At 34.5% G+C, this 23,070-nt stretch overlaps 1 protein-coding gene across 3 annotated transcripts in view; it reads left to right on the top strand.

Moving 5' to 3' along the window:
• The window catches only part of RIT2 (Ras like without CAAX 2), a 315,277-nt gene that overhangs the window by 244,283 nt on the left and 47,924 nt on the right, over positions 1-23,070 (top strand). The gene's annotated exons all lie outside the window — the stretch shown is intronic.

The raw sequence follows: 23,070 nt of genomic DNA, 5'->3' as shown, positions 1-23,070 counted from the left end.
TAATTGCCTTGATTTGTTTTTCTAAAACCTATCCTCCCTTGGTTATATGTTAGCACACCAATTAGAGTGAATCTAAAAGTCTTTAAAAGCAGGGACTGTTTTACTTTCAGTACATTCCCTTGGACATCATTGATTACTAGAGAAGTTTTTAAAGCCATGATATTTTTGTTGCTGTTTATATTAATAGAAATACTATTGAATTTACTTATCAGAATCCCCTGCATTGTTTGATAAGGAAGACAACTGCTTTTCTTAACACTCTGTTTTTCATTATTTTCTGTGACAATGAATCTTTATACTCCTCCTACTCTCTGACCATTCCTTCTAATTCTACTTTGTCCTGTCTTCTCTCTCTATGAACCTACAAATGGTAGTAGTCTCTAGATTCATTTCTCTTTTTACTCTAAATATTCTTTGTAGGTAACATTATATACTCTTGAGACAGGATAGTTTGTATATTGCTCGGTAGACAGGGGGGTACCTGGTGGAATAAACAAAAAAGCAGCCATATCCTGAAACTCCAGGCCCTGGAATGTCTCCTTCACTCCAGGACAGAGACCTGAGAGTACACCTTATGGTTAATAGATAATCTCAAATCCCTTCTGGCCGGACAAAGGAGCAGATCTGATAGATAGGGATAGGTTGGTTCGTTAATCCCTTCAGGATGGGCAAATAGGACAAACCTGATAGATAGATGAATTCAATTAGAAGGCTCCAGCCCCCTCCCCAAGCAGCAAGGGAAGGTATAAAAGTAAGAGCTTTTGCCTCAGTCACTGGTCACCCCCCATTCGTGAATCCCTCCCGCTCAGCAGCTGCGACCTCTTCTCCTGCCTTTAATAAACTATCCTCTTTTTAAAACTCTTTGCCTCTCCTTGGTCCATGTGTCCATTCTTCGGCTTCACAAGACACGATCCCGGCCCACACCCAGAAACTGCCAGCAGATCCAACATCACTTACATCATATGGGGACTCACAGGATAATATTCCTACTTCACTCTCATTGATTTAACTTTTACCTACGTACTCAAAAGTTCTCAATCTGTCTTCAGGCATGGTCATGTGATGTCGCAGAGGCCCTCAAGCCAATTTTTTTTTTCCGAAAATTAAACTTAATGTCTTTTCTTTCCCAAAGCAGCATTTTCTCCTGGAATCTCTGTGTCAAATAATACAGATATCTACTTCAGAATCATCAAAACTCAAAACCCTCAGAATAATCCTACTATCCAGTACCCAAGTCAGTTCACCTTTCCAATTAATCAATGCTAAGCCTTATAAATCCACTGTAGTTTATCTTGTAAGTAGCTTTCAAATCCTTTTGGTATATCTCATCCATACTGTGATGTGGCTTAGCTGAAACCCTGGGAATCTTTTCCTGATCTATTGTCAGAATTGCCTGTCATTTGTGTGTTACAAGAAGGAACTTCCAAGGCCAGGTATTGGATGTGGTTCTCAAGAAATCAGCTGTACTCACAAGTCAGTCCAAAGCAGGGAGAAAATGTCAAATAGCTCCAAGTTACATCATAAAATGTCAGTAGCTAGAGACATAACGCAAACACTAAGTCATAAACCAAGGAGACAGCCAAGATTCAAGAACAAGAGGAAAACATGTAAAATGAGAGGTAGACAATTAGCTGGATTAATATTCAAAATATTTAACAATCTGTATAGTTTTGGCACCCACCCTCCAGAAAGGATGCTGGCCACAGACTATCTTGTGGGATGCCCAAGGAGGGACCATTATGAGTAGACTAGCAAATAGCCGTTGCAGGGCTCAAGGTGGTGGCTTTCTACCACCTGGTATGGAAATAGTACAACTCAATTGTAATTTAGCAGATATGTCATCCCTGGGAGAAAGTGAGGGATAAATGGGTAAAATATCAATGGAGAGACTACATCCCATAAAGACCCACCAGGTACCTGCATATGCTGAGCTTAATAAAGCTATATGGTTGAGATGGAATAAAAATTATATGGGCTATTCCCAATGGTATGCCCCTCCAAATCATTCTCCACATTGCTTCTTGGGATCTTTTGAAATAGATATGCTATCTTGGCATTCTGTTGCTTAAACCTTTCTAGAGCTCTCTAGCTTCTTGGTAGATAGACAAGATGATTGTGCTCCTATTAATCACATCTGCGTAATCGCCCACTTTTTCTCACTGTGCACTTTAGAGTTTGTTAATACTGCACAGCCTTGAATTTTTCAAGCATGCTGGGCTTTCCCATTCTTTGGCTCCTTTGCTTACACTGTCTGTTCCCGCTTCCTGAAACAACTCTCAGGTGCCCATGTGGACAACTCTTACTTGTCCTACAAGAAGCTAAAGTGTAATCTAATCCTAACAAGTGTCTCTGACTCCTGCATCCTTCCCTCTTGAATGAATTTATGTCTTTTTTTTTTTTTTTTTTTTTTTTTGAATGAATTCATTTATGTCTCCTGGTGCATTCTTTTTGTAGGAACGCTCAGAATTTGCCGTGATGTTAAACAGCTTTCTTTCTGCCTCCGACATTAGACACTCAGTTTCTGTTCAAGTTCAAGGTCCTGATGATATTTATCTTTAAATCTTTAGCTTTGAGCATATTGTCTGTGTAGTGTAAGCCCTGACATTGTTTTTCTTTTTTGTAATGCATACGCCTAACTTCAGCTTTGATTGCTAAGGCATCTCACCTGAAAACATAAGGATTTAACAAGATATTCTTTGGAAATAAACAGTTTACGAATTGTAATATTCCCTATGTTTGACATATTGCTTACATGGTATTTAAAATCTCTGGTGATTTTAATGAAATGGAACTAAGGGGCATTGGCATCAACTGTTAGAATACACATTAAAGGATTGTAGCATTTGCATTGTTTTCTGCATAATCCCATTACTTGGTGAATACAAATTTGGTAACTGCCATGATTTGGATGCTACCAGTTTCTCTTCAGCTACATCATCTCATCATATAATGCAGAAAGAGAAACACTTGTTTTGTGTAAGAATATCTCACTTTTGCTCACAAATTTGAGTTTCCTATCACCTCTACCTTCACTTGTAATTTGTTTTCTTGAACAAATGATTTGTCTGACTTAAAAGGTGGTATAGCAATGACATGACTCTTTGTCCTCTTCCAATTCTATACAATATTTTCATCGCATTTAACACTTGCTACATAAAGAAAAAAAATGGGAACTATTTTAAAGACTCAATATTTATGAGCCTTTTGGGGACTGCTATATCCTTTCTGTCTCGAATTCTTCTGCATTCCAATTCTTTCTAAATAGAACCACCCTAATTGTTAACAGAATGCACTGCCTTTATTTTCACTGTTCTGCCTATCACATTGCTCCCAGATGCTGTGGTGTTCTATTCCCGATGCTCCAAAATCTGCCCCACTCTGCCTCCCAGCTATATTGACCACGTCTTCCACAATCCACTTTTCACTATAATTAGTGATTTGCCTACAGTGTTTTTGCTAATTGTTCATTGCTCTGTGTCGGTGCTCCTTGATGTCTTCAGCTAAGTGAACATAATCTATTGCTGCTTGGAGCAGATTTTCCAAATCCAATCTAAACTTCAGTCTCAAAAAATAGTTATGAAGACCTCCACAAAGACTTATTTGATTGTGTTATCCAAAGAGTGTATTCTTTTATAAATAATACTTGTATATACAAAGAATTACCACCATTCTACCATTGAAGAGTCTCACTGCTTTATGTGTGAATCTTGTCCTCAGTTTCTCAGGGGAAAGGGAAAATAATGTGTATTAAATGTTTTAAATGCTTCTCATAGTACTAATTGCAATACGTTGTAGAAAGAGACAGAAGTAGAATTATAATGTGCCTTTATGGATCCAGCTTGCCTGATTTTGCCCATTCTGGGAATCAGTATCTTCACTGTGTCTATCCAGTAATGCATTACCAATTCATTCTGGTTAAAAAATCAACTCATATTTATATTATACTTCATATTTTTAAAAGAAGTTTCACATTGTATCTCATTTGATCTTAACAATTAAGTATATTAAGCAGAAGTTTCAATAATAGTGATTACTGTTTTTAATACAAACTCATGAAATATCAACATGACTAATATATTACTTTAATAATATGCATTCTAGTATAAATATAAGTTTCATATTTAAATAAATTATTCATATTATACATTATTTAATAGAAAACATAGCATAGGATATAATATAAAATATTCTACAGTAATCATGATAATGATTATTTATTGCAAATAATTATTTACTGAATGCTTGCTTTGTCCATGTACTCTACTAGATACCTTAGCAATATTATATTACATCCTCACAACCATCCTGAGAGACAGGTTTTCTCCCTATTTTATAAGTGAAGAAATTGAGGTTCAGACAACCTGGCTTATCTTAGGTCACACAATTATCACTTGGTCAACCCAAATTTCAGGCCCATATTTCAATGGTTTCAGAGTCCCCCATCTTTCCCCTAGACTAAGCTCCATCTCTCGATCCTTATTTAAAGATAACTGACATTAATCAAAACAAGCAACGCAGACAGACTTTGAATTTCAATCTAGTTTTACTTCCATCATATTGCAAATTGCTTTCAAATGCTATGTTAATCTGTTATTTTAAACTCCTTTTAGTACATATCATAATTATGACATCTAATAAATGTTAACCTTTTGATGGAAGTAATTTGAAGCCTACATGAACATTATCCAATTAATTATTCAAAGACGTTGTTGGATAATAATTGTGAAACTAATTATTATAGATCAAATTGGTCACAAAATGGATTTTCTTTTCCATTACGCCAACAAAACCCTGCAAATCGAATCCATGTCTTTTCATTCTGTGAAACCACTTTAAAAAAAATGAAAAGTATAAAGAGAATCAACTTGGAGAACAAAGTGTTCAAATGATCAATTAAGCCTCAAATAAATTGTGAATGTTTTACCTACCAAGTGCATCCAGACCCATTAAAAAGGTGCTGTGACTCACACACATTTTCTCTCTCCAGCTGCCCTCCCTGCTGCCTGTGTGAATCCAGGGTACCATTCTTTGAGACAGTCAAGAGCTGTGTTCAGGCTGTGAATGGACAGCAGATTTCAGCTTGACCAGGTTTTGATAAGAAATTAATCTAGCTTTTTCTCATTTTTACTTCACAGCCAGATTGTAATCTGAGAAGCAAAACATATTTTACTGAAATCTAGATTCTTGTTACTTGAAGCACGGTCATCAGACCAGCAGCCTTGCACCCTCTGGGAGTTCACTGGCCATGCAGATAAGGCAACTAAGTTAAAATAAGAACCTCCAAAACAAAATACTGAGTACATAAAAATTACATTTAGTAAAATCTTTCCATTTACTCTTACTACTCAATTAACTGCTATTGAATTCCCGGAAGCCTGTGTGTGTGTATATATATATATATATATATATATATATATATATATATATATATATATATATGTATAAAAGAAGAGCTGCTCTTTGCCTTCTTTTATACCTTCATTTATACTCCTTGCCATAAAGTCACTTAGCTTTTAAATGGACTGAACTAGATTGTAACATGAATTTAACATCAGGATCTAACACTCATTAAGATAGTCTTGCAGACAAAACAGAATATCCTTTAAAACACATGTATATCCATTGGAAACTTAAATTTTAAAATTTGTTGTATGACTTTTGAATAGACTGAAATGTTTACAGACTTCATTTTTGACAAATAGTCCCTGCATGATTGTGGCATTACAGCTATTTGAAGGATTTATTATTTTTTGAATGGATTTATTTTGGGGAGGGAATCACTATAAGTTACAAAATCTCTGGAATAGGTCTGTCTATCAGAGATGTAATCAGCATGTACAGCCCAAGAGGCTTTCATCAATCCTTTCTTCCTTCCTTCTTTTCTTTTCCTCTTTTCCTCCTTCCAGAAAAAAAAAAAAAAATGCATTGGTGATTTTGCTAAATGCCAGGTATTGTGCTAGACCCTAGGGTTACAAAACAAGGAAGATACGCATACTATCTTTAAGAAAGTAAAGTTCTTAAACAGAGAACTACCACACTCAAATGCTTTGCAATGTTAGCATATGAGCGGTATAGTACAGAAACAGATGCATTCTAATAGATTACCCAGGCTAACTATGTCATTCAGGATGAACTAGTTTATGCTGGAAATGTTCTTCTAATTTCAATGACTTAAAACAACAGAATGTTATTTCTTGTTCACATTGCTTGTCCATCTTGGGTTGGCAAAGAGTTCTATATCATGTGGTCCTCACTAAGGGACCCAAGCCAAGGGAAACTCCTAATCTAAATGTCCATGATTCTCAATGCAGGAAAATGGGAATATGAAGACTTGTACCCTCATACTTACTTCTATTCCCATATTATTGGCCAAAACACATAACATGGCCACAACTAATTTCAAAGTTGGCCAGGATATACAATTCTACTACATCTTGGAAAATAGCCAGAAATAGTTGGTGAACAGCATTAATAACTTGTACACTAAGAGACTTACGAAGAGACCTACCAAGGTACTCTTACCACACTTAGCACATGACTCTGCATGCTTCTAGGTCTCTAAGGTTTTTGTGCTTGAAACACCTTCATTATACCCTTAAGATCCAAGACTTCCATGTTTGTATAGAATACCCAATACTTACACACAAAGACTTCATATTTACTTTATTACCTTTTGCTTGCTTAAAATTAAACCTGGGTCTTTGTATTCTTTTGGTAATTAATTTTGTATAACATTTATTGATGTTTTTCTCATCACTGTGTATGTTCCTTTATTTTATGCCTTTCTCCAGGGATCATATATGCAAAATTCTAGTATTTTACCCTATGTTTCAAAGGAATCATTTGACTGTAGTTACATTGTTCACTAAAGAATGAACATTTGTAGATTTTCTGATAGTATTTATTACTTATTGAATATTTATAATTTTACTTATTTTTAAATTCATCCTTTTACAAAAAAGATTTTTTTTTTTTTTCCAGGACCCATTATTACAGAAGTTCAACCATTTGTTGTTGTACATAAGTTTTTGCACTTCTGCTAGATCTTTACAGCCTGGGTGACGTTCCTGGATGACTAGCACATTGCCCTTTGTGGTCTTAGGCATTTTCACCAGATCCTTCAACCTTAGTCTAGCTCTTTGTTTTCTGGGTGTGGCCCTGTTTAAGAATTCCTGCTTTATATGTCTTTGCATATACATGTCGCTTACAGATATGACTTCAATGTGAACTGTCTTTGAACTTTCAAAAATGTTTTCTGTTATTGATGATATGGTCTTAATGTTAAATATTCAGGGGAAACCATAGATAATGCTGGAACTGCCCAAGAATCAAAGGTAGCATTTATATTTTTCCATGTCTGTTACATGTGCAGCCCTCTCTAGATCTTCTTTTTGGTCTATAGCTGAATGACAGATGACACCTTAGGGATGAATAAGAAATAAAATAATAATATCTGAGAATCGGAAGAGGGCTTTGAGGCCATCTACTCTAACTTCCTAGCAAAGTCTGGAATCTGCACAACTGTGAAGTTGAAGGGAATGGGTCTGGTATGCTAAAGTGGGAGAATGGAATGAACTAAAGCAAAGCCAGAGAAAACTGTAAAACCTCTTGGAGAGAGAACAAACTAAAAAGCTTAGGATTCAAATTAAGAGTGCATATGATACTAGGAAGCTGAAACTGAGAAGCTAGTGTGGGGTCACAGTGTTCAAAGGCCATGCAAAGGAAGTAGTTTAGATTTCATGTCTTAAGATTTGGGGGCTTCTTACTGGAGTTAGTGAGATGGCATTAAACATTTCATGTGGATGAGTGGCTCTGAACTTTAGCTCCTGTTCTTTTAATGAAATGCAAGGAATTTCCTTAGGAAAAAAGAGATTTAATGGCATAGGTAGAGCTTTTTGAAATGGAAGCAGCTATTTATAGTACAGTCAATGAGATTAATGGACTGGTCATTGCAGAGAATAACCTCTCTATTTCCAGGTATTGAATGTAGATGACCTAATAGTTCTCTTTCATCTAGGATTTTTATGGCACTGATTACATTAATTAGGAGAAGACACTGTATAATAAAGCTCGTTGGGGAAAAAAATTAATAGGTTACTTTAATAAATTTTTTCTGTGATTTATGTTGCTGATATGAACAGCAATTATCCAGCTAAGTAATGAGCCACTAATGAGCATGTCTCTTTCTCAGATTATATTGCAAGTGCACTAGAGGAAGTATACTACAAAGGCAAGTGATGATTTCTTTTCTATCAGTAAGTAATTTTGACAGGAGTGTTTCTAAAAACCCACAACAGTGAATCTTATTATTTATTAGTATGACCCCCAAAACATACCTCCTTAAAGTTTGTCCTACAATTATTTAATTCTCTGTCTCTTTTTTAGACATTTACCCTACTACACACAGATTCATGAAAAACCTTTCTCAAGGCTGGCAGTAATCAATTGTACAAAATAGACTCATACAGGTGTGATGGGAAAGTTTGAACATTTATCCTAGTCGGATGAACTGTACAGGATTTCATTTAGAACCGTCTCTGAATAGCTAAGTAAATTATTCAATATGGTTTTTGAAAGTCATTTCAAATTTTCTAGTTTCATGGCTCAAAATGAAGCCTTGCTTGATAAGAGTTCATATGACATGTGATTGGGCAGCTTATTGTGATGTTGAGAAAATAACAGAGGGATTTAGGGGATTTGAATTTAAATAATTTACATTTGTCTCTAGTTACAGCATTTTGGTCAAATCTTTTAATCTTGTCCCGACCTTTTTTCATTTGAGTAATTTGGCTCAGATTGTCTCTAAATTTCTTTTCAATACTAAAATTTTATACTCAAATGCATTATTTTCAAAGTACAATGTAATCAGAACTATTCATTGAATTAAATGTTTCTACTATCTCTTTGTCATTAATCATAAAATACAATAAGTATGTGTGACCTTTACTTTTGTTTTGCCTATCCTACTTCAGCTGTATTGTACAATCCTTAAAACCAAGGTCAAATTTAATACAAATTTCCCCTGTTAAACACATTCTAAACAAAGCCTTCTACTTATTGTAATGATACTGTGATAAAAAGTTTGCAAAAGCCAGATCTCTACTGTACACTTAAGAGGCTAACATTTCTAATAGTATTAATATAATTTTAAATTTAGTAACTGGTACTAATAGAGGATTAGTCTGAGTAGAACAGTGGAATTACACTTTGGTTATTACTAGAGTTGTTCACAATTATTTACTGAATTCAGTCTATGGTGAATTTTTACACATAGTGACGATTTACATGAGCAAATCACATATCTTACCATTCTTTCAGATATTTACAAAATAGGCAAAAGTAGTTTTAAGAGGGAACTGTCCTAAACACAGACAGTCCCATTTTCTTTTTAATCAAACTTACTTGGTAGCTCCATTTTCCTCTTACCATGTAAAACAATACGGACTTCATTTGTTTCTCCTTTTTAGCCAACTTTCTGATTCAAATGATTTGTATTTAAGTTTACTTGAAAATAGACATTTTTCTCATGGCACCTATACTAAAATAAGAGACAGGACTATCCTTTCTCTTTACAGAGAAAATAATAACTCTTCTCTTTAGTGATAATATGGGGGTGGGAGTATGAAATCACACAAAATTGTGACTTCACATGTCCTTTATGTGTATTCTTTGAGCAAATGTATAATCTCTCCTATGAAGTACATCACTTTCTGGATTCTCTTGATATGTTAAGGAGAATGCAGACTCCAAAGCATGACAAGTCGCCAGCATCTGTGTTGCTGAAATTTGTGTTAATATTTCACTTCTTCCCAGGAGTTACTCAGTCTTTTCAGTTAGCTCATACAACTCTGAGGCGAGAAAATAGATACTAAATGATTTTGCTTTTGCTCCATTGAGCAAAACAACCTTGAGAGATGCCGTGCTAAGCCTTCCAGATATTCATTAATCCTTTGTTCGTATTTATTCCGGCATCTGAGAGTGCTGACTAGCTGGCCAAATGACAGCTCATTAGAGTCTGCTGGGCTCTTTCTAACCCATCATCCACACATGCCAAAAGAAACAGCCTTGAGTCTTTTTTCATTTCTCTATAAGCCTGCATAATAAAAACTCCTACCTTAACATCTTTAGTATTGATTGTTACCAACACTGATACCTGCTGAAGCTCCCGAACAAACTCACATCTAATTTATTTTATTTCAGATGAGATATGTACTCACTTTCTATTAAAATCATCTTGTCTCCAGACTTTGTGCTTCTAAGGGACAGTAGTTTTCATAACAGCAAAAGCACAATGACTGAAAATCTTTTTATTCTGACTCAGTATCTATGATAAAGTTTTCAGGTACTATGTTTTAAAATATCAGCAATGTTCTCAGAACACAAACACTTTATTCAAAGTTGCCTAAAACATAAGAAATGCATGACTCATTCTCAAAGAACACAGAGGAGCTAAGGACTGTATGTTTTCTAGAAAATTTTGAGGGAGAAATGAGCCGCCCAAAATAAAATTGTCTTTTTTTTTTTTTTTTAATTTAAAGTAGCAAATGTATAAATTGGAAGACACAGAGGCACATAATTTAAAAGAGCCATACCATGGGGATAATGAAATTGAAACAGAATTGTAAGGAAATATGAACAATTCAACCAATACAAGATGTATTATAAAGCCATATACCCCCTCCATTAACACATCAAAGGAAATCATCATTCAATATTTCTGTAATTAAAAGTTATTTTCTTCAAAGAAAAATAATTCTTTCCACATGCTGAGCCTAGAAATTCCTACTTAACGTTAACTGCCTTGTATTTCATCAGTATTGCTTAAATATGGCCTCCTCTGTTGGAGGATTATTGAAAAATTTATAACTACTGCATTTGCAAATTCGGTAGTCATTTACTTACTAAAGTCAAATAAATTTAGGTTCATTTATCTGCAAATGCTAATCTAGAATAGCTGCAAAGTGCATTCCACAGACCCCCAAGATCAAAACTATTTTCATAATAATATTAATATGAAGTTGTTACTGGCCTTTTTTATTCTGAAGTGTCTGGACCTTTAACACAATTCAGATCAATGGCACTAAGTTGCATTAGTACTCATTGTATTCTTCATGGTCATGCAATACTAAAACAAACAAACAAACAACAAAAGATAGTTACACTTAAAAATGCCCTTAATGAAGCAGTACAAATTATTAATCTATTGAATCTCTACCCTTGAGTACATGTCACTTTAATATTTTGTTGAGGAAATGACATAAAGCTTTTCTGTGGCATATAGAAGTACAAGAGTAGCTGCAGCTTCTCTATACATAAAGATTTATCCATGAGCTTGGTAGCAATATTAATAAATGTGATTCTTTTGATATTGCATAATCAGCGTACTGACATTTAGATCAACATCACTCAGGAACCAATATTTTCCAAATGATCTATACATGATGTTGCAAAATGAGGCATGAGTGAAAAATTCCACTCAAAATGGAAGATAGACAAACAGATTTAAATGTAAGCAGGTACAAAGCCATTTACTCATATGGTTTCAGACTCTACATTGCAACAAATTTGTAGTCATGTTTTGGCATAATAGCAAAGAAAAATATCCACAATTACCCAGAAAGGCTATTCAAATCCTCCTCCCATTCCCACTTTGTAAGCCCATTGTCTTGATATACTACACAAAAACAATATATTATAACATAGTAAATGAAAAAAAAAAAAAAACATGTCAGAATCCAACTTTCTTATTTTGAGCCAGACACTAACAAGAATTGTAGAAATATAACACAATGCCTTTCTTATCACAAATTTGTTTTGCTTTGGAAAACACATTTTTAATAAATAATATTTATATTAATAAGAAATTTTTTATCATTGTTATTTTAAATGAATGAATAAATGCAACTAAAAGTCTTAGTTTTAATTTCTAAAATGGTAACTATCAATAGATATAACTCACGTAAACCATTAGGAGCCACTGATCTAGAACCTTGGTCTTTAGTCTCATATTTTGAGCTCCAAAGAAAGATGGGTGTTTTCTCTTGTTCTTTTTTTTTTTTTTTAATTTAATTTAATTTAATTTATTGGGGTGACAATTGTTAGTAAAATTACATAGATTTCAGGTGTACAATTCTGTAATACATCATCTATAAATCCCATTGTGTGTTCATCACCCAGAGTCAGTTCTCCTTCCATCACCATATATTTGATCCCCCTTACCCTCATCTCCCACTCCCCACCCCCCACCCCCCTTTCTCTTGTTCTTGATTTTGCTTTTGCTTTTTAGAAATATCTGTCCTGGTAAATATTGCCTCAGTAATTTCCAAGCTTCTCCAGTAAGAATCCTTGCTCTCCTTTATGATGTCCTCAAATTGCATAGAACTCTGCACACCCTACATTAGATTTCCTTTTCCTGATTAGGGCACATGTAGAAAAACAGAGAATGATGGAGTCCAGGTTTTAAAATTCATCCCTACTTGAAAATTAAAAGCAAAGTTAGAGCTTATAAACTTTGGTCAGCTGGTAATGGTAAAGAACCTCAAGCAAATAGACACTGACTTAGGTCACAGTGGGGTATGATTGATGACACCTACTTTGAGGACCAACGCTATGAGCTAGTTACTTATATCTTGTTAATACGGAGGAAAGCTTAGGAACACATGGAAGACATTTATCTTTACTTTCCCAAGAATATAAACCTTAATTCTTGTTGGTATAAACATTTCTTCTTGTCCAATTTATGCTTGATATGTGTGTTGCTACTGGAAATGCTGATGTATTTGTACTAAGTTCCCTTGGGACATCCTGACTTTCAAAGTTTATTGATATATATACAGAGGGTGCCAAAAAAATGTAAACACATTTTAAGAAAGGAAAAAAACAACACTATACTAACATTGTAATACTCAATATATACTGATAACTGAAATCATTATATTCTACAAAATAACTAGTCAGTATTCATCAAAACTGTCAAGGTCAATTCAACTTCAAAAAGCAATACGTAGATAACATCACTTAAAAAGCGTATACATTTTTTTGGCACCCCCAGTGTGTGTGTGCATGTGTACCATCTGTGACCCTATTCTTCAATTATTACTATAATTCTTCACTTATAAGCAGCTTGATTCACTTGCTAGTCAAAATGACTTGTACCCCTTTTGCTGATAATTTCCTTTTAGACCTGAAGGTAACAAAAACTGTGACATTAACAGACTATTTTCTTAAAAGCAGCATGACACCTCAAAATTTACTGTACTCTGTCCTATTCAGGGGCCATTTCTATGCTAGCTAACAATCACAGATTCTATCTCTTAAAATGGAAGCATCTCTAGAAAATTAATTAAAGCAGAGTACTTGCTGAAATTGAATTTTTAAAATGAATGTTTCCATTTTTATCAGAGCAATGTGGGTTGCAAAATGCTTTATAGGGCTATTAATAAACACCTTGGGCAGAAAATAACATGAGGTTGAAATCTACCAAAACATATATTAATTGCCCCATACAACATGCTCTGTTTTGTCTTATTGCTTAAATTAGATGGAGTTGCCAAGGCAACCCTTGCATCTTACAATGCCACTATGGCTAAAAGAGGGCATACTAAACTCCATGCTCCACTTACAGAAAGGCTAACAGGAAAGCTGCAGAGAAATAAAGAGTTCTCATCATTTACCCTTGACTGCAGACATACTCACACTGACATACAGTATTCAGTAAAAAACAATATTAGATGGTGATCAAACCAGTTCAGATACCAGTTATTTTCAATGTACTGTTGAAAGTGACAGCAAAGGCTTTCTATATGCTCACTAAAGTCACATAACACATGAAATAAAACAAATATTCTTTTAACCTCCCAGTTCTACCTTCCCAGTAATCGAAAAAGCAATTGCTCTTATGTTACAAGTGAGATTCTAAGGCCTGATCCTCCTTGAGGTATTTGAACTGTTTCCTAATTATTTACCCATTAATGTCTTTATTCATTGTTTTACTTTAGTCTATTATTAAGTACAAAGTGCCTTGATAGTTGCTGAAGGCTGGCAATTTTTTCCTTCTAAAATCTAGAAGCTTATATCTTACTAGAGTAAGGGTATTACTAAGGGTAATGGTTGCTACTTCCTATAAAAACCAACAACAAAAGTCTCAGTGGCTTAACAACATGAAGCTTCACTCCAGTTCATGTTATAACCTGATGTAGATTGAGCAACTCTCCTCGGTGGCTGTTTCCAAGTAGGGACTCAGGGATCTAGGCTCCTTTCATCTTGTGAAACTCATCTTCAACACATGGTGTCTACAGTTGCCATAGACGGGTAAGAAAAAGTGTGATTACACAGGTGATTTTATGATAGAAGTGCAGTAGTTTTTATCATGTTTTACATGATTCTTCCTTGTCCAGTGGTCTATGCACTAAAGAGACAAGTTATATACCTCCTATCACATCCCATACAGAATGACAGAACAGGAACTGTATAATCCAATAGACCTTACTATTCAGAAAAATGGAACAAATGGGAAACAGGGCAGTTGCCACTTCCTAGTAATTCTGAAATTCAGTTTGACAGCTATTTTAAAGGATCCTCCACTAGGGGGTGAATGGACGGTTACCTTATTAAGGTCTGTTTCTTCTCTTGCCCATTGGTCTCTGTGGTACCTGATCTTAACCTCTGACTAGAGCATATAAGAACATGCTTTCTTGAAGGACTATAGAAAGCTGATTTTTGTCCATGAAAAGTTGGGAACTGAAGGGTTATTTGAGGTCTTGAATAGTCAATCATATTTAAGAAATATATCCGATTTATTTATTTGCTTTCTTAGAATAAGTGTTGTTGTTGTTTTTTGTTTTTGTTTTTACATTTCTTAACTTGGTTCACCTTTAAATTAATTTTCTACCTTCATAACATTATTGAATTCAGTTGCCAACAAAACTCTTTTTATATTATTTCAATTTTATAGAATAATAATGTACTTATTAGCTCTGTTGCTCAGCACTAATCTACATGATGAAAACCACACACACAATGCAATAGATAGATGATGTATTTTAGAAATGAACACTTGAAACCTATACAATTTTACTAACCAATGTCACCCCAATAAATTAAAAAGAAAAATTACTACCACCTGTTCAAATATGCCTTTTAAGGTCTAAGTTCCAGCAATCTTACCAGATAAAGGAGATAAGCCTAAATAACTTGAGAGAGAGTTTCAATGGAGAGTTATATGGAATAAAAAGATAATTAGCTCCAGCATCACAAACTTCACTTCTGCTATGTTATTCATAAGTAAATACAATGTATAATTAGTAAATGGCCATTTCAGAGGTAGATAATAGATTTCAGTGAATAAAAAGATATAAATATCTGTGAATTCAAAAGGTACCCAGCTACTTCTACTTATCTCCATAATTTATTTTAGTATTGAATAATGTGGCTCTTAGTTCCTTTCTTTGGATACTGTAAGACTGGGAAAATTTGATATATACAGTTTAATTTACCAAAAGAAGGGAATGATACTTAAATAAAGAATAGGTTCAGATGATAAAGTCATTGGAATTTACTATTGATAAGAACAGTTGATGCTTCTTGATACTAAATAGATGTACAGTGCCTAGAGAAGATGTTAATGAATATTTAATTAAAAATGTATCAGTGAATGAAGGGATTTGTGGCAGTTTTATCTCCGTCTTACAAATGAGGAAACTAAGATTTATCAAGGTTAAGTATTTTGCTTAAGATCACAGTGCTGGTAGGTGACAGAGCCATGATTCCCTCAGGGCTGTCTGACTCCAATATCCATAGTGTACTGTCACTTAAACAAAGCTTACAATGAAATATATTAGAGGTTTGTTTTGTTTTGTTTTATAAATAGGGCATAAGGTTTCAAACTGCCTGGCAACAACATGATTTCCGGATTTTCGAACACCCACATAAAGAGAAAATGAGAGAGATATAAAGATCTAAGTAATCAACACTGTCAGGTTATTAGGTAAACCAATTATGATCATGAATAAAGTTAAAGACACAGCAATAAGATCCCTAGATGTGGTTTAAAGAGTCATTTTATGAAAAAAAGCATATCCTAAATATCAGGGAGGATTACAAAATAAGTAATGCCGCTATCCTTTTAGTCCTTTTTCTTTTCAGCAGTTTCCCATTTTTATCTTACCACTGTGCAAACAGGAAATTATACTAAACATTGGTGCTCATTGGTCTTCCACATTAGTAATACTTCTATAAATATTTTCCTTAAAACATGATGCCCAAAACTGCAGACATGACTACAGATGTTATCTGACCTGTGCCACCAGCACTATAGTTGCTAACTTTCTAATATATAGCATTTTCCTATTTATTCAGCCTAAAATTGCATTCATTTTTTGTAAGTATACCATACTACTGTTTGATCATTACTGAGCATGAAGTCTAATAAACTGCTCTCTCATTCTGCATGAACGTTTTTAAATAAGTTATCAAGCATCTCTGCATTTGTAAATTATTTTGAACCCATGTATAAGATTTAATATTTATCCTAATTATAATCCTAATTAAAATTTGTGCTTTCCGCTTTGACCCTATTTTCAAGTGTATCCAATTCTGACACTGATTTCCCATCTATTCTGCATTTTAGCTTTGCAAAATTGTGTTTCTTATGTTGTTTACATGCCTGCTTTATAACTCATTTTTTGAGTCAAATACAAATAAGTAAGTAGATAGATGATAGATAGAGGATAAATAGATAGATAGACAGATAGATGGATGGATGGATGGATGGATGGATGGATGGATGGATGGATGGATGGATGGATAGATTGATAGACAGACAGTGTTATTGACAGGGCTGCAGGCAAAGACCTGTAGCTCTTGGCATTTGATGTCCAAAGTGACATTGAGAAGAGGGCCAGTGTCACATGTGGTGAGTACATTGTTCAACAAACTGCAAATATATGTAAAGCACTAGCATCCAGTTAATATTTTTGCATATTGTAAAACAGACTATCATGAGAAACACTTCCATATAGTTGTTTAAATCAAGCTTCTTCCCTTTGCAGTTCAGGAACTGAGTCTGAGAAAGAGGTAAAGAATGGCAATCATCAGTAATTAACACTAGTGAAACCTATGGGGAAGAGAAAATGCCAAAGGAATGCATGCAAAATTAATAGAATGGACTCTGAATTCATCAAAAAATGGGAGCCATTAAGAGAGAAAGCGTCCAATATATGAAACGAAGAGGAAACTGTAAGAGAGAATAAAGGAGAAGTAAGAACACAGTGTTCTGAAAACAAAAGGAGGAACAATTATCTTTCAGGTGGTTCAGTTCTGAAGTTGACCTCCACGTGCAATTTAAGCAGGCAAAAGTCACTGTGCATAATAGTTTAAATATAAAACCTGGAAGTGACTTAGAAATCAAGATCCTGCGAACAGTTGCTAGGATCTGACACCTGGTTCTATGTCAAGTGGATAAAGTTACTAATAAAAGTAAGCTTAAAAAATATCAGTAAGTTCTTAAGGGGGATGTGATATCTTCAAACACATAGAGGGCCAACAACTTGTATTGTGTGTAGCTGCAGAGAACCAGGTTGTGCTATTAATGGGATGCCTATTAGGGTAGGTGGAAATGCTATTTTTTTAAATGAATGTCATTTATCATCTACTCTTGATTAACCAGTGTTTATGGAGTCAGGTTTTATGTCAGATACTTTTTCAAGTTCCGAGGACATAGTGATGACTGAGATAGGTACATTCTTACTTCGTGGAGCCTATAGACTAGTTGAAGAAGGGAGATAGAAAACTATGTACAAGTGATTATTTAAATGTTAATTATGATCAACTCAGTGAAAGACAAGTCCAAGATCTATAATAACACATAGTGGGAGAATTAGGCTGGTCTGGGAGACTCCAAGAGGCTGCTCTGTGTGGAGATGATGTTCTAGCTGAGATTGCCGAGTGAAGAGGTAGAAGAAGCCCAGGCACAAAAGACTAATGTTGCTCATTTCAAACAAGGAACTAAAAGAAAGCCAATACGATAGAGAGGTATCAACATGGGGAAGGGTAGTTTTAAGTAGAACTAGAAGATTATGCAGGATCCAGATCGTGCAGGGTTTTCGGTGAGCTTTTAGTCTTCACTTCAATATTAACAAGTATTCATTGAAAAAAACTGACATAGATTGGTTTAAGAAGGTCACTCCAGCTGATGAGAGGAAAATAGATTACTGGGGCTGAGAGAGAATAAGGAAGTAACAATTAGAAGGATATTGCAATAGTTTAATCAGGAAATAGCGGTAGCTTGGGCTATAATACAACTAGTATATATTACTAGTACTACTCTTTTATATATTATTATATTACTATTAATATTATATTATTCTAGATTATCTATAACACATTATTTTATCACTACTATCATTATATTATATAAAATATAAGTGATATTCATTTACATTTACTTATTTACATATGTGAATTCAGTACATTTTTAAACATTTACTTTGGTGTTTAGATAAAAAGATGATTGTTTATGAGAAATGGAACAGTGAGAAATTCTGCTTTGGATAAAAGGTTTGGCTAGGTTATGTCCAAGGTTCATTTCAAGAAAGTTTATAACCTTATTGTTTTGTAACACCTTAATACATACTTATATTGAAATTCCATGGAAAGAAAAGAGACTTTGAATCCATTGTCAAAGCTTTACTACGGGTGGGGAGGTAGGAAGTTAGAATTTCATTTGGTTCACTCTAGTCTTGTTTCTTCACCCTCGGAAGGCCTAACAAAGGTGGCCTATATATTTATTTTTCAGAATACTTCATTCTCTCCTGATAACTACTGAAGTTAATATGTTGACAGTGTGACAGCAGTGGAGGATAACAAGCAATTACAAACACTAAAACTAAAATAAACTGTTTATGCAGTGAGACAGGCTGCATTTCCTTGGGTTGATCATGATTAAAGACCTGTGAAAATCCTCCAGAATTATTCTCCAGCATGCTGAGATTCTGACGGAGGGTTCTTATGGCTCCCTCCGCATTTGCATCATCACCTGGCTCTCTCTAGGAGAGACTGGAGATTTTCAATTAAGCCTTTGTAAATAAAGACAAAAACTCTTTCCTGAAGCAATTGTCTGGAAATCAGTGGCAACCCAATTTTACACATGCAGTGTGGCCATTAATTGGGTAGATGCCTGTAGAGGGTGGAAGGGATTAGGGAGAAAGTATGTCAGAATAGAACATAAGGCACAACTTAATGTCCCTTTACAAGTTTGCTATAATCCCATCAGACGGGACAGTATGATTGAAGATCTCTAATTATCTTTCCAATTTAATATCTATTGGTTATGTACTCTATTGTATTTCTTTTTTATACTTTTTTTTTTTTTTAGTTCAATAGACTTTAGGGAGGGAAAGCCAATAGTATAATAAACTATTGGAAATTGAATTAAAGGAAATTAGCTTTCATCAATATGCATAATCTCAATGCCTAAGAGCATAAGAAAGGGACTGTTGTTTGCCAGAAGTGGTTTCAGTTTTAATTTTATTTGACTGTGGGGTAAAATGTTCCATAATATTAAGTTCACAAATCCTAGAGTGTTTTGTTTCTTCCAGAATTAGTAGTAATGAATTTAAAGGGGAACTTTTGGAGGCAGTTGTTCAGGGCATTCTGAACTCAGTTCTTCATACATAGACTGAAAAGATAAGCTAAAGTTCTATTTGGATAATAGCTCAAAAGATCAGATAATTAAAGCCATGCATGTCTTGGTATTATGAAATAGCCTTCATATTTTTTATGAAATTTAAGATTTATTATCAAGAATAACAGAATATGTAGATGAAAATAAATATACAGGATGGTACAAAACTTTTAGTTGGCAAATAAGAGCACAGAGAAGCAGGTATTACATATAAGTTCTCCAAACTCAAAATGCTAGTCAAAATGATGGATGCAGAATTTTAATCTAGGTATTAACTTCTACTCTGTCATATATACCATGATTGAGCTACTTGACTGTAGGGGGTCATGTCTTGTCACTTTAGTGTTCTCTGAAATATTAAAAGTTTCCATTTCAATAAGTAAAATCCTTAGTTCTTCCCACTAGTGAGAAACATGTTTCCCATACTTGTTTTCCGTGTAAATTCAGTTCATAGCAAGGGAATAATTGTGGAACTCAGCTGAAAAGGCAAATGTATTCTGAAAACCTCTGGAGCAGTCCTGCTTCGATGCCAAATAGGGGCCCTGAGCGATGGTCACAAGAAAATCTTGATTGTCTTGGATCTGCCTATGCTTTAATAGATTGTGAGGGCTCTTCCTCATGATTTGAAATTAACAATGTGGAAAATGCCTGGTTTTGCAAATGAATTACTTTTAACAAAATAAAATAGAAAGTTGTAAATGAATATCCACAATCCTATCACTCTCATTCATTTGCCATCTTTTGGTTTTTTCTTTTCTTTTTGAGAGAACAGAGAGAGATGAAATTTCAGTTATAGATATCAGAATTTCACATAAAAGTACGTTTACTTCATGTTGTTTGAGTGAAGAAAAGGTGGTGACACTGATGAGGTAAATACATTTCATCCTTCTTCTCAGCACAACAACCTACAACCATGGACTGTCAGATTTCCTAGATCTTCCTTAAGATCTTGAGTTCCTTTTTAGATTATGTGCCTGGTTTCCTATCCTTTATGTTTCTTCTACATAGCTACAAAGTAAGTGAAAGAAGAGGTAAGGAGATTCATATTTACTAAGGGCCTCCATATAGATGGTCGCTGTTGATACATGTTTATATTATTTAAATCTCTCAATCACCCTGCAAATCACCCTATTATTGCTCTTATTATAAATGGGCAAATGTGAATTTGGAGATATCTAAGATCAGCCAGCAGCAAGGGCAGAAAGAAAATGGGAATTTAACTCTTACTGGTTTTACCAAAAGTCTATTTACTCTACTACCCTGGTGTCTTGGTATAATTTCTGTCTTCATTTAAGGAATCAGGAACCACAGCTGAATGTCTAGTGACCTTTGCAATCCATTCCATTCTGACCTTCCATTGCAGTTCTCATGACTGACATCTTGGATGAACCCAGCATGCACATGTGAGGGACAGTTGTTGAAGAGCATTTAAGAGACTCAAAGAATAATGGTCTTGTTGACAGGATAAGGGAAGAGGAGGAAAAGCAGATCTGAGGAACTACGATGAGTTCAGCTTGGAGGAGATTAGAGGAAGGTCCTATGAGAAAGAAAAAAATATTGAAATATGTGGTGATAACATTGCAAGTTTTAAAGAAACCACACTGAAAAAAGGACATCTTTTTGAACTCAGCTTAAATCCTGTCACATACAAACTGTATGAACTCAGTCTCCAATTTTTGGGAAAAGAGGGATAATGATGTCTACCTCATATTGATGTCTAATGAAAGACAAGTCAATTAGAGAACTCCTGTAAACCCCTGAACCCTCCTCACCCAGCTTGCTGTGGTCAGGAGTAGATGTGGGTGTTCTTACCTGTCCTTCTCCCTAGGTTCAAGAAAGCAGAAAACATTTAAAATACTACTGTGAATTTTTCTACAGCCTTTGACATAGTCAAGATTTTTCTGTGGAAAAGAAATGCCATAGGTAAATGGTATATGCCTCTTACCAGTGTCAACTTCCTTGACAGTTATTTTCATCATTTTTTATTATGTATTATTTCTCATAATGTTGAAAGAAAAATTGCCCCCTTCCCAGTTAGCAAGGCAGGCCTCAAAGATTTTTCATTCCTCTTTTGATAAATGGCATGGTATGAATCAGCTTTTATTACACAACATGAACTGCTTCCTATAATAAAAATGCACCATAGAACAATTCCATTGCCTTTATTGGATTTGGGTTTCTTTGTGTTAGATGTTTGCACTGAGACATCCATGTAAACCATTTTTTAAACCCGACGTGGAAATCAGAAGTATAAAGTGTGTCTTTAAGAGCTATCTATTTTAACCAAAAAAAGAAAGAAATCAAGCCCATATTAGCTTATATTTCTATTCCTCATAATCAAGAAAATTGTTAGGAAATATTTGGAAGGAGAAATGAAGAAGCAAGCATGTAATTAATGCAAAACTGACCAGTTAATTAGTTACATCCATTATTTTTATACAATAGGTTATTCAGTGATTTATACTATTCAATACGATATCATATAAATGACTTCTTTGATTTGGACTAGGTAGATATTTCTGCTTTAAAAATGAGGACTCCAATGTTTAAAACGAAAAAGTGACTTGACTATTATTACTAAGTCAGGGTAAGAGCCAGGACTAGTATAGTTAACTCATTAGCATAGTGCAGTTCTCCACTGAGGTCTTCTTGAATGTATCTGAGTGGTAATGTTGGCATAGCTCCCTGATGGGCACGATGCAAGGAGGAAGAGGAAATGGGTCTGGCCTCACCAAGAAGGGGTACATGTTTTCTTGAGGGTAAATAAAATGCAGGCTTATACAATTACTGTATCCTTTCATGTATGCTAGCTAAGTGTTAAATGTGGGAGCTCAGAAAATATGAGTACATGACAGTATCAGAAAAAGTGCTAATTGTGGGATGCTAACGAGAAATACAAAAGAACTTAGATGTGAGAGAGGGCTTTCCTAAAAGTTATCATGGTTTCCTAGAAAAACGTGAGAAGAAAAATAAATTAAGAAATCTTTGATTAATTTCCGTCCTCATCTTCCTCTATCAGATAACAAAAAGCATATGGGAGTAAAAGTAAATTATGACTATCAGCAGTATTAGACACAGCAGGCAACTCGCTCCTCTTTGAAATGCTTTCTTCTTTTGCTTGATTTTTCTTTTTTCTTTCTTTTTTTTTTTTTTTACTTTGGATCTTCTGTTTCTTTTTAGTCATTTTTCCTTCAGATCCTCCTATGTCACCAGTCCCCATATATATGTATGTATGTATATATATTTCCCCTACCTGAACCAATTACTTACTAGGTGATCTTATTCAGTCTCATGACTTTACTTAGCATCACTATGCTAAATTCCCCCAAATTCATTTCTCTAGCTGAGACTACTCATCTAAATTAGAAAAAGAAGAGAAAAGAAAAAGA

This window comes from Rhinolophus sinicus, chromosome 4, assembly GCF_057876585.1.
Source record: "Rhinolophus sinicus isolate RSI-liver-muscle chromosome 4, RSI-T2T, whole genome shotgun sequence".
NCBI lineage: Eukaryota > Metazoa > Chordata > Mammalia > Chiroptera > Rhinolophidae > Rhinolophus > Rhinolophus sinicus.
Note: the sequence above shows the minus strand (reverse complement) of the source record. Positions and strands in the feature narration are given on the sequence as shown.